The sequence below is a fragment of the Schistocerca piceifrons genome, chromosome X (assembly GCF_021461385.2).
Source record: "Schistocerca piceifrons isolate TAMUIC-IGC-003096 chromosome X, iqSchPice1.1, whole genome shotgun sequence".
NCBI classification, from domain to species: domain Eukaryota; kingdom Metazoa; phylum Arthropoda; class Insecta; order Orthoptera; family Acrididae; genus Schistocerca; species Schistocerca piceifrons.
The window spans coordinates 854,852,041-854,869,319 of record NC_060149.1 but is presented as its reverse complement, the minus strand read 5'-3'; positions in this window follow the sequence as shown (position 1 = coordinate 854,869,319).

The following is a 17,279-nucleotide window of genomic DNA, read 5'->3' as shown; positions in this document are numbered from 1 at the left end:
ATTCGCGGTCGCCACATCACGACACTTGCAGTTGTTGCACATGCTCACCATACGCGTATCATTCTGCCGTAGTGAATGACTGAAGTTGTGGCTCTGGACTCAGTCTGTTCACAACATGTGCGTCCGTCTTGTAACAGAATCCAAACTCTGCACGGTGGAAGCGAAGATAGCCCCTCGGTTGACATCCTAAAATGAAGACATGTTCTATCTGCATGCCCAGGTTGAAGTGTGTGTAATTGAAAGTGAGCTGGCTCTCCCATTGTCGGAAATTCTCTCGTCAGTTATGGTGAAGATTGGGGTCTCCGACCAACGAAACGTTCAGAATATAAAAACCAAATCCCTTCCCTTAAGTATTTTAACATGATTAACCAATTATGTTATCTGTCTCTAAAGTGGAGGTAGAAGTTCAGCCTTCTTTCCAGCAAAAATCGTGACATTTCGTCGGGGCAAATGAGAGGGAGGTACATACACACATGCGAACCCATCCTCTGGCTATTAAATACAATTAGCGTCCATTTTACACATCTGATTAAGAACAGGCTGGCTGCCTCGTTTCTCGCTAAGGCGACGCTATCGGCTTTCACAGCGTGTAGTGTTTTTTCACCAGCGGGAGTGCTGGTTGGCTGCAATGTCGGGTCTGCCCTGACTAGTTGGTCTTCGTGTGGATGATTTTATAGTGGGCGTTTCCGTAGTCCACGTGCGTCACCAGCACAGCGCTACCTGCTACCTGACCTTTACCTGCCACTCCACTCTCTGCCCTTGTCCCTTCTGTTTTGCCACGGTGAAAGCTGCCACTCGACTGGGTAAAGTTATGGTCCGCCATGCAGTCACAGTGTGCCCACACACAGACAGATGGGTCAGCGACACCCTCAGCGTGAGGTGGGGATGAGAGGGCTGTAAATGGGCGGCTTCAGTTTCGTTTTGATGCCCCGGCAGCGAACGCCTCGGCGCTCAGCCCCTGCGGAAAGGACTCATTTATGGCTCATTAGCGTGCACCTTCATGGAAATGTCCCACGGCAGGTCGCATAATATGTTAGTAGAAGAAAAGACTCCAGAGTGTAAAAAGATGGAACCGAAACTAGAAGGATTAGCAGTCATTGCAATAGTTCATACTTCCACACGTACTCAAGTGTATTACTCATGACTTTATGAGGTACCCTACTTTAACTAAGTGAATGATAATTAGGTTACACACCAGTCTGGCTAAAACGGCCATGTAACAATGGCTGTTGGGTGAGTCTAACCTTTATGGAACTTTTCTAGCAGAGATTGTAATACCGTATGTCCACTGGATGTGCAAGTGCAGGTTATCTCCATCTTTCGGAATTCAAATGGTTCAAATGGTTCTAAGCACTATGGTACTTAACATCCGAGGTCATCAGTCCCCTAGACCTAACTAACCTAAGGACATCACACACATCCATGCCCGAGGCAGGTTTCGAACATGAGACTGTAGCAGCAGCGCCGTTCCGGACGGAAGAGCCTAGAACCGCACGGTCACAGAGACCAGCTCGGACTTTAAGGAAGGTTGAATCATTGCCATAAGAAATATGAGAGCATCATACTGACACTGTGAACACAGTAGGCTGTAGTGCATTGACTGCTGAATGAGCAATAACAACATGGATAGTAGCGGAATGGAGAGCAAGCACTGGTCCTTCCAGAAGGTCTGCACCGGGCACACACTGCAGGATTGTTTGTTGGCTCTGACGAATGTACGCTACGTGACAGCAGGAACTTGGGTAAAGACTACAGACACAGTGTGATCATGAATCGATGGGAACAGATTATTGAAAGTTGGCTTGAGATCTCGAGTTGTCATGCTCACTTTACATTTGACACCACAACACACACGACAGAAACTTGCATGGTGCAGAGTTGGAATCAACTGGGATAGAGACTAGTATCCTGTATGGTCATCCACGAGTCTTGCAACTGTTCTTAGTGTTCAGATCAACGCCAGCGTGTCTGTAGACAACGTGGAGAAACAAGTGTCTCTATTTCTCCAGGAAAGACCTAAAGTCTCTTATCTCGTGTTCGCAGTCCTTACGCGAAATGTATGATGGCAGCAGTAGAGTTGTCCTGCAGCCAGCTGAAAATTCCTGTTCTTAAGTTTTCTCAATAATGTTTCATGAAAGGAAAATCGTCTTCTCTCCAGTGTTTCCCATTTGTATTCACAAAGCATACCTGCAGTACTCGCTTGTTGATCAAATTTACCAGTACAAAATCCAGCAGCACGCTTCTGAAATGCTTCGATGTTTTCCTTCAATGCGACCTGATGGGTACCCCAAACACCCGGTCAGTGCTCGAGAATGGATCACGCAAGTGTTTTATTTGTGGTCTGCTTTGTCGTCATCATCATCATCATTATTCATATTGCACACACACGCTATATATTTATAATACATTATGAAGATCATTGCCTAAAACAAATATAAAACCACTAAATATTGATATGTAGGTTCCTAATACATTCCACAACTGAGGCATTGGCTTTTCATAAATCATTCAATGTGCCCTTATGGCATTATTGGTCGCACTCCGCTCTTGTGTGCCGGCCGCGGTGGCCGTGCGGTTCTAGGCGCTACCGTCCGGAACCGCGGGACTGCTACGGTCGCAGGTTCGAATCCTGCCTCGGGCATGGATGTGTGTGATGGCCTTAGGTTAGTTAGGTTTAAGTAGTTCTAAGTTCTAGGGGACTGATGACCTAAGATGTTAAGTCCCATAGTGCTCAGAGCCATTTGAACAATTTTTTTTCCTCTCTTGTGTGGCACAACTCGGAGACTACACAATACCTCATTTAAATAGTGAGTCACAGATCCGGCCACAGCTACTGCGGATTCTATTTCATTTGACCCTGTCAGGTTCAACATTTACAGTGTCACAGTTTTATTTCTTGAACCATTTCCGTTCTTAGTAATTTCCGATGTGTTGACAGCTCTTGTTCCGAAGATCTCCTCCTATGGTGTTACTTTCAGCTAGCTATTCAGCATACAGTACTGACGGGTGTCTCAAACGAAGCCGGTTTTGGTGACGTGGGAAGCACGAAAAGACATTCCTTGATGTAGGAACTGGTTGGTCTCTACGATCACACGAGACAAAACAGAGGTCTGGGTACAACCTCTCTGCCAAGCAGGTTATCTAAATGTATTCAAATCCTTGGCGTCAAAACCTAGGTAAAGTTTGTTATTTTAAGTTCAGTGAGCAACTGCATGACCACAGTCGTTGTTGTGTGCAAAGACCCATTGCTCGTGGCGGCTGTTAAAATAACCAGCATATATTGTTGGATTGGTAGCAATTGGTAGAACCAAAATATCCACGGGTGTACTGCCGGTCTACAGTGTCCAACGGGCACAATATTTCGGCGATCATACATGTCGCCATCATCAGGTGAACTGACGGACTGAGCTCCTGTGAACGTGCCGGCACGGAGATCCGTACACTATGGCTGCTCAGGGGGAACTGGGTTCGGTCGCGGCGGCGGCCGATTTAAATACCCTCCGCCCACGGCGCGCTCACTCCGCCGTCCGCGCCCCGCGCCACGGTCGCGCGGTGGAACAGATTGCGACGGCGTCTGAGATGACGTCGGTGTGATGGCTCTGTCCGCCGTGGTCGTCACAACTATACATTTGCTCGATTTACTCTTGATTAACCCAATCGCTGGTTCCCAAACCTTGCTAAGATTATAGCCACAGTCACGGTTTATGAGGTCGTCATTGGTGCGAATTTCGATGGCCTCTCTAACAACGCTGTCCCAGTATCTCGACGTCTGTACCAGAATCCTCGTGCGGTCATACTCCATAGCGTGATTTTCCGACAAACAATGTTCAGCGACCGCCGACTTGCTCGGATACATCAGTCGAGTGTGCCTCTGGTGTTCACGGCATCGATCCTCGACGGTACGCATCGTCTGACCAATATACGACTTGCCACATTGACACGGAATCCGGTACACGCCGGCCTTCCTCAAACCGAGGTCATCTTTGGCGCTCCCCACCAGTGCACGAGTTTTATTCGGAGGACAAAACACAGTTCCGACCCGGTGTTTCTTCAAAATGCGGGCGATTTTCCCGACAGTGCGCCTGTATATGGGATAAACGCAGTGCCTACCTCCTCCCTCGGGATTTCATCCATCTCCACAGGTTGTGCTGTAGTGGGTGGGCGGAGAGCACGTTGAATCTGCCACTGCGAGTACCCATTTTTTCGAAATACAGTTCTCAGATGTTCCAATTCCTGGGGTAGACTCTCTGCGAAATAATGTGCCCGTTGGAAACTGTAGACCGGCAGTACACCCATGGATATTTTGATTATCAAATACGCCGGGAGAAACTCAAGAATCACATTTGGTAGAACGTTTAGCGGCCACTGTGCATTAGGTGGTTTGTAGATATTATGAATAGTGAGCTCTTCCAGCTTTATTGAAACATCAGGAATTTCATTAGCTGTATTTGTTGCAATCTGAGGTGCATGATCAATGTTAGTTCTGACGTAAGCAGCAATACCATAAATGTAAATGGTAAATTTGTCCCAGTAAACTCATAGCCATGTATACTTCCCCTTTTACGAAAATTTTCTTCGTTTGATGCATGGGTTCCCTGTATTAAAACCATGACAGTATTATTAGCTAAAAGAAATTTGCCAAGTAATCGTTTTTAACTTGGCTAATTCCTTCGGCGGTAAGGTGGTACAATTGCGATCGTTTCGGACAAATGTTGTTGTAACTGCCGGCCGAAGTGGCCGTGCGGTTAAAGGCGCTGCAGTCTGGAACCGCAAGACCGCTACGGTCGCAGGTTCGAATCCTGCCTCAGGCATGGATGTTTGTGATGTCCTTAGGTTAGTTAGGTTTAATTAGTTCTAAGTTCTAGGCGACTGATGACCTCAGAAGTTAAGTCGCATAGTTCTCAGAGCCATTTTTTTGTTGTGACTGGAAATATATTTAGAAAAGAATTAATTTTAACTATGGCCCTTGTTCTTGGATGTTTAATAAATATGTAACGCAAATATTAGACAATTCCAAATGTTGGTATAAACACAAAAAAGGTTACAGGTTTGAGAAAAATCGATCGAAAATGTACGACACTAGGTACAATTGTGATCACTACCTGGTACAATTTTGCTCACTGGCATCTTCCCTTATAAAAAGCACTTTTTCCCTCGGGCACCAGCGCATATTTCGTGGTACCAAACATTGCAGTTTTGGCAACGAATCCAGTCACCCTTACCTACTGATTCTGCTCTAAAATAATTCAATAAAAAATCCATAATTATTCTCATTGTTTGCTGTCGATTTGAAGCTTGGTACACTTCTTTCATCATTACTCACAGACGTACATTTCTGTTTATTGTTCTTCTTGCATTTCTCCATTGCTTTCCTTGTGCCCTGTTGAAAAAGTTTTCTCTTGCTGCGGAGGTTTTCCAGGTGTAGGGAAGCAGCCTACTCACGCTGTAGTAAATTCACATCAGTTTCCATTGTGTGCCAGCCAGTCTGCTGTAACTAGCTCTGACGTCATAAATGTTGCGCAATACCTTAAAAATCAAGCAAATGACCTAAAACTTTTCTAGCATGTCAGCAATAATACTAAATTAATGTGTTAAATATCAGCTCGATAACTTCAGCCATTTTCGAAATTTGGACGTTTTTCTGGAAAAATCATTGGCGCAACAGAAAAGAGCTAGAGACTTCAAAATTTATATTTAGATTCATCTTTCATAATGATTTAATAAAAACAGTACTTTGGATTTCACAAATTAAGACTTTAGTGGAAATTCATGATTTTCTGGTTTTCGTCTCAAAACTGAAGGAAGCAAGATAGATTAAGTAGGCTAGTAAATAAGGCTAGGATGTTTAGATTTAAATAGGTTGGAGGTCCGCTATGATTATGAAGATGTGTAAAGTTTCTTTTTAATACCTATAAAATTATAGCGATAGCGGATCTCAAAAGGGACAGTTCAGAGCTCATCTGCTGCGTGCAGGGTAATTAGATTAATTCTCTCGCCCAAAGTATTTAACTTAGCCACGTCAAAATTTTATTATCAATACTTACCTGCGTGCTGAATGCACGTTTAAATTAAGAGCTTCTTCGGCCATCAGCCAAAGAAGCTATAAATTATTATGTATCTTGAAGTGGTGCGTTACTAGCCCAGCGGCTAGTCGGGAGAGCGGATTTGATCAGGCGATCCCTCAGCCGTCCGCACCGCGGCTTTATATATAAGAACACTGCGCGAGGAAGGAAGGCCCCAGTTCTCTCCAGACGCTGAATGACACGCCATCTGTGTCGGTAGTCGCGTCGCATCAGTGTATCTGCTACAAACAGCCTCGGGTGCCGTATTAAGTTACTAGAGATACGCGGAACCATGAAAACATTTCATGTGAAGTGTTAATTCTGGAATGATTTTCATTATCTAGCTTCAGTTTGCGTACTGTCGTATTTTCACGTGCCGTCGCGGGACAGACATTCTACCAAAAATTTTGCGTGGCGTTTGATGAAGTATTTTCATCAAATTATGGCGAGCATTCTTTTTAACATTTAATTCGGACATTTATAGTTGCATCAGCGCATTAGACTCTGAACTGCTCTGTTAGTTAGGTTGTAGGGATACTTGTGGGTTTTATCAGTGAATTTCAGAATATACTCAACTATTTTGGAAAACCGTTTTTGATTAGAAATCCCGGACAATCTCCTAATTCCTCAGAGCTATAAGCTGCAGCTATAAGAACATTCTCAGGTAAAGTGGGCACTAGGATATCTATTTGCTGGCTCCAAGTTTTATTAAATCACTTTCTGGGGGCCACGGAGTAAATAGAGAGCCAGTGTTGAGAACGGCAAAAGACAGCATTAACAACATTCAAAAAGCTAGAACTAATTCAACTTGCAAGCATTGTTACAGCAAATTTATTTTTACAAACTTACATCCGCCGCCCCACATATGGTGCATCGGCCGGGAAATCAATTAAGTGAAAGTGATTTTTAACTATTCGGATTCGCGAGTGGAATGCGACACGCAGCTGAGTAATAGAACAGTGAATGTGTTACGTGTGCATGTGGACGACGCAATTGGATTAACAACACATCTGGATTGACGGAGCTGGCACTGAGTCTAGCGGTGCTGCCGGCATCGCGAGAAGCCAGTCTCGCCGCACCGCAGTCGTCCGCTGGAGCAGCCGGCGCACAGCCTGCAATTGCGGGCCACGCAAACACACAACATCCGTCGGAGAGCCGTCTGCAGTTCAACGTGCCACGTCGCATCAGGAATCCTGGTACGCCGCGCCGGCAACGCCATACGTCGTGCAGAAGGAACTAAGTTAAGTGAAAAGCTGTTAAAAATTTTACTAACCTGCACTAAAAGACTGTCGGCGATGGAACCGCCAAAAGAAACTGAGTTTAAACTTAAATTAGAACCTATGTCTGTTGAGGGAACTGTAAATCCAGACAACGGTTCAAGTGTAAATATGCATGAAAGTAGTAATGTTAAAGTGAAATATGAAGTATTGTCTCCTGACAGTAGTGTGGGAAGGGGCAATGATTCAATAATAGAGACTCCTGTAGTAAAGCGGAAAGTAGAAATGGTAAATTTATTGGATGATAGTTTCTCTGATGAATTAAAAATGAAACAGTCATCAGAGATGGTAGAGTTTAAGAAGGAGCAGTTAGATATGACTAATCAATCAGAAGTTTCATGTAGTTGTGATGATTCTGGTATTGGAGCTAGTTTTTCGTCACCTGAGTGTGATAAAAAGCCAGCTCGTGAGCAACCCAAAGATGCTGGGGCTGTTGATTTAAATGTTATATTACAAGCAATAGCTGCCAGCAATGCTGAATTAAAGTCTGAAATAACTGAGGTCAAAAGCAGTAATGCTGAAATGTCAGCCAGTAATGCTAGAATGAATGCTGAATTAAAGTCTGAAATTGTGGCCAGCCAAACAAATTTTAATAAACGATTGGAGGTAATGGACGATACCTTCAAGGCTGGTTGCAATAAGTTGAAAGAGGATCTAGACAGTTTGAATTATAAAATTGATTACAATCATGAAGATATTAAGAAAAAGGTTGCTCAACAGTTTTCTGAAATGTATAAAACAGTTAAATCCGAAGTTGCTGAGGTTCGCAAAGACTTCCAAATGGAAGATGCGAAGCTGGAGCACAAGTTAACAGAAAAGATCGAGGCGGAATCTGAACTGTGCTCAGATAGATTTAAAGATGTTAATATTAAAGTAAACATATGTCAAGCAGATGTAGATGCAATTAAAACTGACACTACTCATATTGTGCAAAGAATAGATAATGTTGAAATGAAAGTAGAAAATATCAGTACTAACATTGCTAACATTGAGAGTAAAGTAGCTTCAGTAACTTCTGGTAATGGTAATGTGCAACAAGTTGTAGCTGCAAACGCCGCTTTTATCGGGTGTCGGCAGTTTTTGCGGTTCGATCCAGATAAAAATATCCATCCGCTAGATTTCTGGAACGATTTTGAAGATGTGATTCCATCAACTTGGTCTGAACGAGAGAAAATCTCGTTTATTAGAAGCCATTTAGCAGGTGACGCCATGCGTTGGTCAACTGATGTTATGTTGAAGTGTAAAACATTAGCGGAGTTTAAAACAGCTTTCATTAATGAGTATTGGTCTAGCAATAAGCAAAATGAAGTGTTGAGAGAATTTTGGAGTGGAAAACGCTTCAATGCAGGCAAGGAATCAATTAAAGAATTTGCTAGGTCATGGATTTCACGTTTGTCACATTTGGCGGAAAAGCTAAAACCAGAAATGATTATACTAGGTCTGGAAGCTAAACTGCCATGGTACTGGCAAACTAGAATTATATCAGCCCCTAGAGACAATCTGGATCGTTTCATTGAGTATTTGGAACGTGTAGAACGTGTTGCTGCCAATGAGGAGCAAGCACGTAATAATATAAATGCTAATAATAATGGTAGTAATTTTAGGAACGAGCAAAATGGCAATGTAAACATCAGAACAGTAGGTGTTCGCCATCCTAAGAGAGGTAGGAATTGGGGAAATAATTATCAGAACCAACAATGGCGTCCAAGGGATAATAATTTTGTTCCAAACAGAAATATGCATGTAAACAACAGTACGGAAAGTAAGGCTATGCCAGCTAACTATAATGAAACTAAAGGAAACAGTAGTATGCCGAGGCAGGAAAACTAGTTCCCGTCTATGAGGACACTGGCGCTCACCAGGTGGTTACTTTTCCTAAGCCAGTAGTTAAGGGAATTGGTAAGACAGATCAGAATACTCAAACTGAACAGATGGATGAAATGTCGGTAGCACCTAAGGATACAACAGAAATATTAGATCACTCACAGTATTTGATAGATACCGTATTAGAGACGCTTTCTAAGTGGGAAGAGAAAGAGAAGGCGCAGCAGTGTAACGATAGGGACGAGCTACAAAATACTGAATTGTCAGGTGAAGAAGCAGAAGAAATTCATGCTTATATTTACGATGAGGATGATGTGCTCTTATCTAAAGTGCCTGTGCAGGATGTTGATAATGTACTAATAGATTTAGGACAGGAGGTAAGTGGGAATGTAGAGGGTAGGCTGTTTGGGGTCGATGAACCCAGTAGCTGTGACCAGTTGTCACTTGAGAAGGAAACCGACGATAATGGTGAAAGTGGTTTAGCTGTAACTAGTATTATGTCCTGTCTGGAGGCGCAGAATCGCTCAGACTACAGTAATTCGGGTTATGTTCAGCAAACTAAATGTAATGAAGTCGTGCGGTGTTTCGATTTAAAATTAATAGACCGACTGGCAAAGGCAGCTGAAAATGTAATTCAGGAAACCCCTACACACTGTGACCTAAATGTAATGAAGACAGATGTCGATCACTTTAGTTGGAGACAAATCCAAAAGGAACTACTAGATGAATGTGAGGAACCACCTGTACAACCTAGAATAAGCCACCCTATAATAATAGTGAATATGTTGGGTATCAATGTACGTTGTCTCTTAGACAGTGGAAGTGAGGTGAGTGCAATATCTCAGTCCTTCTTTGATGCATTACCTGGTAAAGACAAGCTTACAGTAATGAGGGTATCAGGACTAAGAATAATTGGTGCTACTGGCAAGGTGTCAAAAACAGTAAAGCAAGAAGCTTTGCTACCTTTTAACATAAGTGGTAATTTAATTGATCATCCATGTTTAATTGTAAACAATCTCAGTATTGAGGTTTTAATTGGCATAGATTTCTTGTCAAAATATCAGAGTGTTGTTGACTTTGAAAGAAGCCAGTTAAAAATGGTCTTGCCAATAACCGGAGTAATTATAGTACCTTTTAGTGATAAACATGTAGTAACTGATCATGAAACTTGGGAGCTGCCTATACGAGTTCTGAAAAACAGGAGGTATTGGGACGAGGATGTTAATCTTAATAACAATAAGTTGAACACAGAAGAAGAAGAAGAAGCAATTATTTTAGACAAGATAGAAGCTAAGTTGCAGGAAATCGATAAAATTTCCGCCAATCAGAAGGAAGAACTGAGACAGGTTCTAAAAAGGCATCATAAAGTATTTTCGGATCGACCTGGCATAGTCAAGGGTTATGAATGTCAATTACAAGTGAAACTCGGCCAAGTGTTTTTCAGGAAGCCATACCAAATACATGTAGCTAGGAAGGAGGCAGTTCGAAAGGAAATACAGAGAATGCTAGAGTGGGGTGTGATTGAGAAAGCGGTCAGTGAGTACAATAATCCTCTTGTTGTTGTACCAAAAAGAGACGGGAGTGTCAGATTGGTCTTGGACGCTCGTTGGTTGAATGAAATTGTGGTTAGGGAAAGTGATAGACCGCAGAACATGGACGAGTTACTGCAAAAATTCCGGGGAGTAAAATTCTTAACGTCTATGGACATCACGTGTGGGTATTGGAATTTGCCACTGGCGGAAAGTTCAAGGAAGTACACAGCTTTCTTGTACGAAGGAGTTTGTTACCAATACCGTGTGGTACCTTTCGGACTTAATATCTCTGTTTGTGCCTTCGTACGTGTGATGTGCCATGTTTTAGGACCAGCTTTAAGCAATAAAATAACAGTTTACGTAGATGATCTGTTAATAGCAACTCCTACCTGGGAAGAACATATAGCTTTATTAGAGGAAGTGTTAGAGGCTATTGAGAGAGGTGGCATGAAACTAAAGATTGAAAAGACTGAGTGCGTTAAAGAGGAAATAGGTTTCTTGGGATATAGGATAAGTGGAAAAGGTATTCTGCCTGACCCAGGCAAGCTAGCAGTCATTGAAAAATTTGAGGCTCCCAGAAACAAGAAGCAATTGAGATCAATGTTCGGTCTTTTCGGCTTCTATAGGCGTTTTGTTAGTGACCAGGCTTTTAATGCTCCTTGTCTTCACCTCCTGCTGAAAAAGAATACCCCTTGGGTTTGGACAGCAGAATGTCAACAGGCGTTTGAGGTGCTTAAACAGTCTTTAATTAATAGTCCAATTTTGCATCATCCTGACTTTGAAAAACCATTCTGTATGTCTGTTGATGCTAGTGGCTATGGTATAGCGGTGGAGATATTCCAGGTAGAAATAGAGAACGAACAAGAAGTGCACAAGACTATAGCTTTCGCAAGTCGATCTTTACAGGCAGCAGAGAGAAATTATGGCATCTCAGAACTAGAAGCGTTGGCAATTGTATTTGGGGTACAGAAGTTTGAGCAGTATCTATTAGGTCACAAGATAATAGTTTACAGTGACCATAAGGCTTTGACCTTTTTAAAGACCTGTAAGTTGAGGAATTCTCGTTTGGTAAGATGGTCATTGTATCTCCAGCAGTTTGACATTGAGGTTAGATATATTCAAGGGAAAGACAATCTGGTAGCTGATGGGTTATCTAGAAGTGCAGAGCTCTGTGATGACGCGGGAATTACAGCCACCGACCTAAATGAAGTTCGAATGTTTGCATTGCACGAAGTAAAGGAAGAAAGTGCGTTAAAGAAGGTGATTAAGAACTTGAGACGTGAGCAGAATGCAGATGACCAACTGAAATTAGTGAAGAGCTATTTAGGAAATGCGAGCTATCCTAAGGTTTCGCAATACTATTGTTTGCATAAAGGTATTCTGTTTAGGAGGAAAAAGGTAGGTGTTTCTGAGTGGAAGCTGTGCTTTCCCTCACAACATGTAGACTTACTAATCGACTATGTACACCTGAGGTATGGGCACTACGGTGCAAAGAAGTGCATTGCAAAATTACAAGAGAAGGTTGTATTTGACAACATGTACCGCCGTGTGGCCAAGCGTCTAGCATCGTGTGTAGTGTGCCAAAAGGTCCGTGCTGCCAACACCAGAATACAAGGAGATATGCATTCAGTAGAGCCAACTGAAACCCTACAATTACTGGCTTGTGATTTGTTTGGCCCTCTTCCTGTTTCGAGAGGTGGTTGCACCCATGTTTTTGTTGTGGTGGATGGATTCAGTAAGTATGTTAAACTATACCCAATTAAAAGAGCAAATGCAAAAACATTGGTTGAAAAGTTGGAAAAAGATTTCTTCGTGAACGTTGACGTTCCGAAGAATTTGCTGTCAGACAATGGGCCTCAATTTACTTCTGATAGATTTAAGGAATGTCTAGATAAGGCCGGCGTGAAACATCTGAAAATATCTGCGTATTTCCCTCAAGGAAATATGAGTGAACGTATTATGAGGGAATTGAATAGGGTTTGCAGAACTTATTGTGCTCGGAAACACTCAAGTTGGGCAGAGCACATTAAGTATTTTGAGAATGTAATTAACAACTTAAGACATGATGCAACTGGGTTTGCACCTTGCGAATTGATGTTTGGCCAAGAACCGCATAATGTGATTGCAGATATGGTAGAATTCCCTATTCTAACGCAAATATCCACAGACGAGAAGAAACTAAAGGCCAGGGCTAATATGAGAAAAAGAGCGTTGGACAGGAAGAAGCGTCATGACGCAAAAGCTGTACCTACTAGCTTTGAAATAGGTCAATTAGTCCTTGTCAAAATCAAAGAAAGTAAATGCAGAAACAAAGAAATTCATGTTTGTATACCAAGGACCTTTCAGGATAATAGGAAAACCACATGCCAATGCATATAGGCTGGAGTACCCAAAAAGTAAGAAGCTATTAGGTCTCAGGAACGTGATCGACCTAAAGAAATTTATAGGTAGTGAATGAATGCTGTAGGGAGGAGGTTGTACTGTAACCTCTACACAGTGTGGCAGCTGTGCAGTCCCAGCTGTGTGAGATCTTCTTTCCCTTTCAGGTCTCACTCATTCTTCCTCTTTCCTGTCCTCAAAAATTTCGACCTCTACTTTCCAACACAAAATTTTCCGTTATGATAATCAAGCCAGCATTAAACTAATGAATGCTGTAGGGAGGAGGTTGTTCTGTAACCTCTACACAGTGTGGCAGCTGTGCAGTCCCAGCTGTGTGAGATCTTCTTTCCCATTTCAGGTCTCACTCATTCTTCATCTTTCCTATCTACAAAATTTCGACATCTTCTTCCAACATATAAAATTTTCTGTTATGACTATCAAGTCAATAGTTATGTAACCATTCTATCGACCGATTAGTGACAAAAAAAAAACATACCTAATGTGACAAACCTAATAGTGACAAACAATAGAGAAGTATGACGTAATTAAGATATAAAATGTATTTGAGTAACAAGTATGTATAGTACCCTGGTAATATAATAAGTACAAAGTGTTGTTTTATTGAAATGGTCCACCAACAGTAATTTAAAAAGATATATGAATTCATGTACAAGCAGGATCTGAAGTGGTAGTGAAACCTAGTGTATGCATTAGAGCTAACTAATAAATAGTAAGAAAGAGATTGCTTAGTGTTATGAAAAATATGCAGATAAGTTGTAAGGATGAACTCACCTGGTGTAGCAAGGAAAGGCAGTGTAATAGAATTGAGCAGTGTTTGTGGTTGAGACGTGAAGGACACGTCCCTGAAGTATTTATAAGGTTGGAGCTGGCCATTATTTTAGTGTAGTGTGTGACAGGATACACCTACATGTATTGAGGTTATGAGTTGGAGGCGTGAATGCGACCATAGGTACCCTTATGTTAGATGAGACAGAGCAGCTCATGGTGTCCTATAGGTTTAAGGAATTTAGCATTACGCTCGTCCATAATTATTTGATGCAGTTTAGTGGTAGGTCTGAGAGAGACTACCTGTGGTTTCAGCGTCCGATTGAGTGGAAATGGATTGCCACGTGAGCAAACTAATCAGCTGCAATACACTATGAATATGAAATAAATGTGCTTTCCTATGCTTTAAATATTAATACAGTGAGTGTTAAATAAGTTCATACACTAGCAAAGTAAATAAGTAACATAATGACAGACGTGAAACCTTATTTTAGCTCAGCATAAATACACTTCAAAGTAAGTAAGTACCTAAATGCAGATGTGGAACTGACAACAGCAGAGGACCAATAAGTGGATTTTGTAGTCAACTAAACGTAGTGTGTTTTGAACACTCACCACTTTACTATTACCAAAACTTACTCACATGTACATGGAAGCTGAGAAAACAACCACTAATCATACTCATACTATCTCTAAGAATAAGGTAATCAAAGATGAGTCAGTTAAGTAAATAAGATGCAGATTTGTCAGGAATGTACCGAGCATTGGTTCAGTGTTCCGGCCCAGAAATAATAAATTCAGATTAAATATGATTCATGATTGTATGCCTTAGGAGCATAAATTTTCTCTGAAGTGACTAATGGCGTTTTGAACCATTTGTTTACCGATTTTATGACAATTAAGTAACCACGAGAGTAGAATTGAAAAAAAATTCTGTTAACTTTGTTCCAGCAACATACTGAAGGATAAAATGTATATATCCCCATTTCATTGTGACCCTCCCTTAGATTTTAAGTGAACAGAGTCTGAGGCACTCTTTTTGTTTGTTCTACAGGACAAACCAGATAATGGCAGCCTGGTAGCTGCGTGAAAGCGTGGAGTGACTTGGACACAACTCACATTGACCCCTCCCCTTTCCCCCATGTAATTTAGAGAGACGTGAAGGACGCACACCATAGTAACTTCCCCTCCTCTACCCTTGTGAATAGAAGTGTAGGACGCCAGCCAAAGCGGCTACAACCACGTGTGTAAAAATTATTTGTGGAATTTTCTTTCAGGTTTAGAAAGACTGCTAAGAGATAATCATCTGTTTATGTGTCATGTTATTTTCTTTGAATTTGTGTATGTAAAAATGTATTTAATGTATTTAATGTAGTTAAAATTTTCATAATTTTTCAATTTGTATGTGTTTGTTTGTCTAAGGCAATATGTATGCCAAAATATTTCATTGACTTTGCTTAAAATTTTGAGTAATGACATTGGTTAAAAGGCAGTGAACATGCCTACAATTTAAATAATTAATGTAGGTAATCAGTTTTTTTTTAAATGTTTCTACAGGTATATATTTCAATTTTGATTTTTCATAGGGAGTTAAACTGTACTCTTGCTTCCCTTTTTGTAATTAAATTTTTTTTTATTCATTAACATTCATAAACAAAAAAAAATTTAAGTAGAGGGTGATGTAGGGAAGCAGCCTACTCACGCTGTAGTAAATTCACATCAGTTTCCATTGTGTGCCAGCCAGTCTGCTGTAACTAGCTCTGACGTCATAAATGTTGCGCAATACCTTAAAAATCAAGCAAATGACCTAAAACTTTTCTAGCATGTCAGCAATAATACTAAATTAATGTGTTAAATATCAGCTCGATAACTTCAGCCATTTTCGAAATTTGGACGTTTTTCTGGAAAAATCATTGGCGCAACAGAAAAGAGCTAGAGACTTCAAAATTTATATTTAGATTCATCTTTCATAATGATTTAATAAAAACAGTACTTTGGATTTCACAAATTAAGACTTTAGTGGAAATTCATGATTTTCTGGTTTTCGTCTCAAAACTGAAGGAAGCAAGATAGATTAAGTAGGCTAGTAAATAAGGCTAGGATGTTTAGATTTAAATAGGTTGGAGGTCCGCTATGATTATGAAGATGTGTAAAGTTTCTTTTTAATACCTATAAAATTATAGCGATAGCGGATCTCAAAAGGGACAGTTCAGAGCTCATCTGCTGCGTGCAGGGTAATTAGATTAATTCTCTCGCCCAAAGTATTTAACTTAGCCACGTCAAAATTTTATTATCAATACTTACCTGCGTGCTGAATGCACGTTTAAATTAAGAGCTTCTTCGGCCATCAGCCAAAGAAGCTATAAATTATTATGTATCTTGAAGTGGTGCGTTACTAGCCCAGCGGCTAGTCGGGAGAGCGGATTTGATCAGGCGATCCCTCAGCCGTCCGCACCGCGGCTTTATATATAAGAACACTGCGCGAGGAAGGAAGGCCCCAGTTCTCTCCAGACGCTGAATGACACGCCATCTGTGTCGGTAGTCGCGTCGCATCAGTGTATCTGCTACAAACAGCCTCGGGTGCCGTATTAAGTTACTAGAGATACGCGGAACCATGAAAACATTTCATGTGAAGTGTTAATTCTGGAATGATTTTCATTATCTAGCTTCAGTTTGCGTACTGTCGTATTTTCACGTGCCGTCGCGGGACAGACATTCTACCAAAAATTTAGCGTGGCGTTTGATGAAGTATTTTCATCAAATTATGGCGAGCATTCTTTTTAACATTTAATTCGGACATTTATAGTTGCATCAGCGCAACTTGCAAGCATTGTTACAGCAAATTTATTTTTACAAACTTACATCCGCCGCCCCACACAGGTTTTCATCTGAAGTGAGTCTAGCTGATGTCTGTGTTTTCCTCTTCCAAGACGATAATTTTTCTCTCTGGCCTTGGCAAAATGTCCTTGACAGCATCGTGCTGAGAAATGATACTGGACCCTGGCGTTACGGATTTGGCGTGTTCTTCAGTTACATCTTTTCAAGATAAGGACTCTTCTCCCATAATGCTGTTAGTAGCTTGACTGGTGGAGATTCAAGGAGCAGGAGCCTCGCATAACGTTGAAGGTTCAAATTTCTCTACGGGAACAATGTCTTTGCAAAAGGGCATTATTCCTGTACATTGGAACCCTTTGACTGCGCACCCAAAGGACGCAGTTTTGCTCCAGGCATCACAGAAAATAGTACAGAATCGTTGTTTTGTTATGCTTTCATTGGGATTGCGATGAATCCAATCAGTTGCATTTCTGTGATAGTGAGCCTTTAGGGACTTGATGAAAGTTTTATCTAATGGTTGCAGTACATGTGTCCTGTGAGAAGGTAATCCCAAAAGTTCTATCCCATTTTACCGACAATATTCT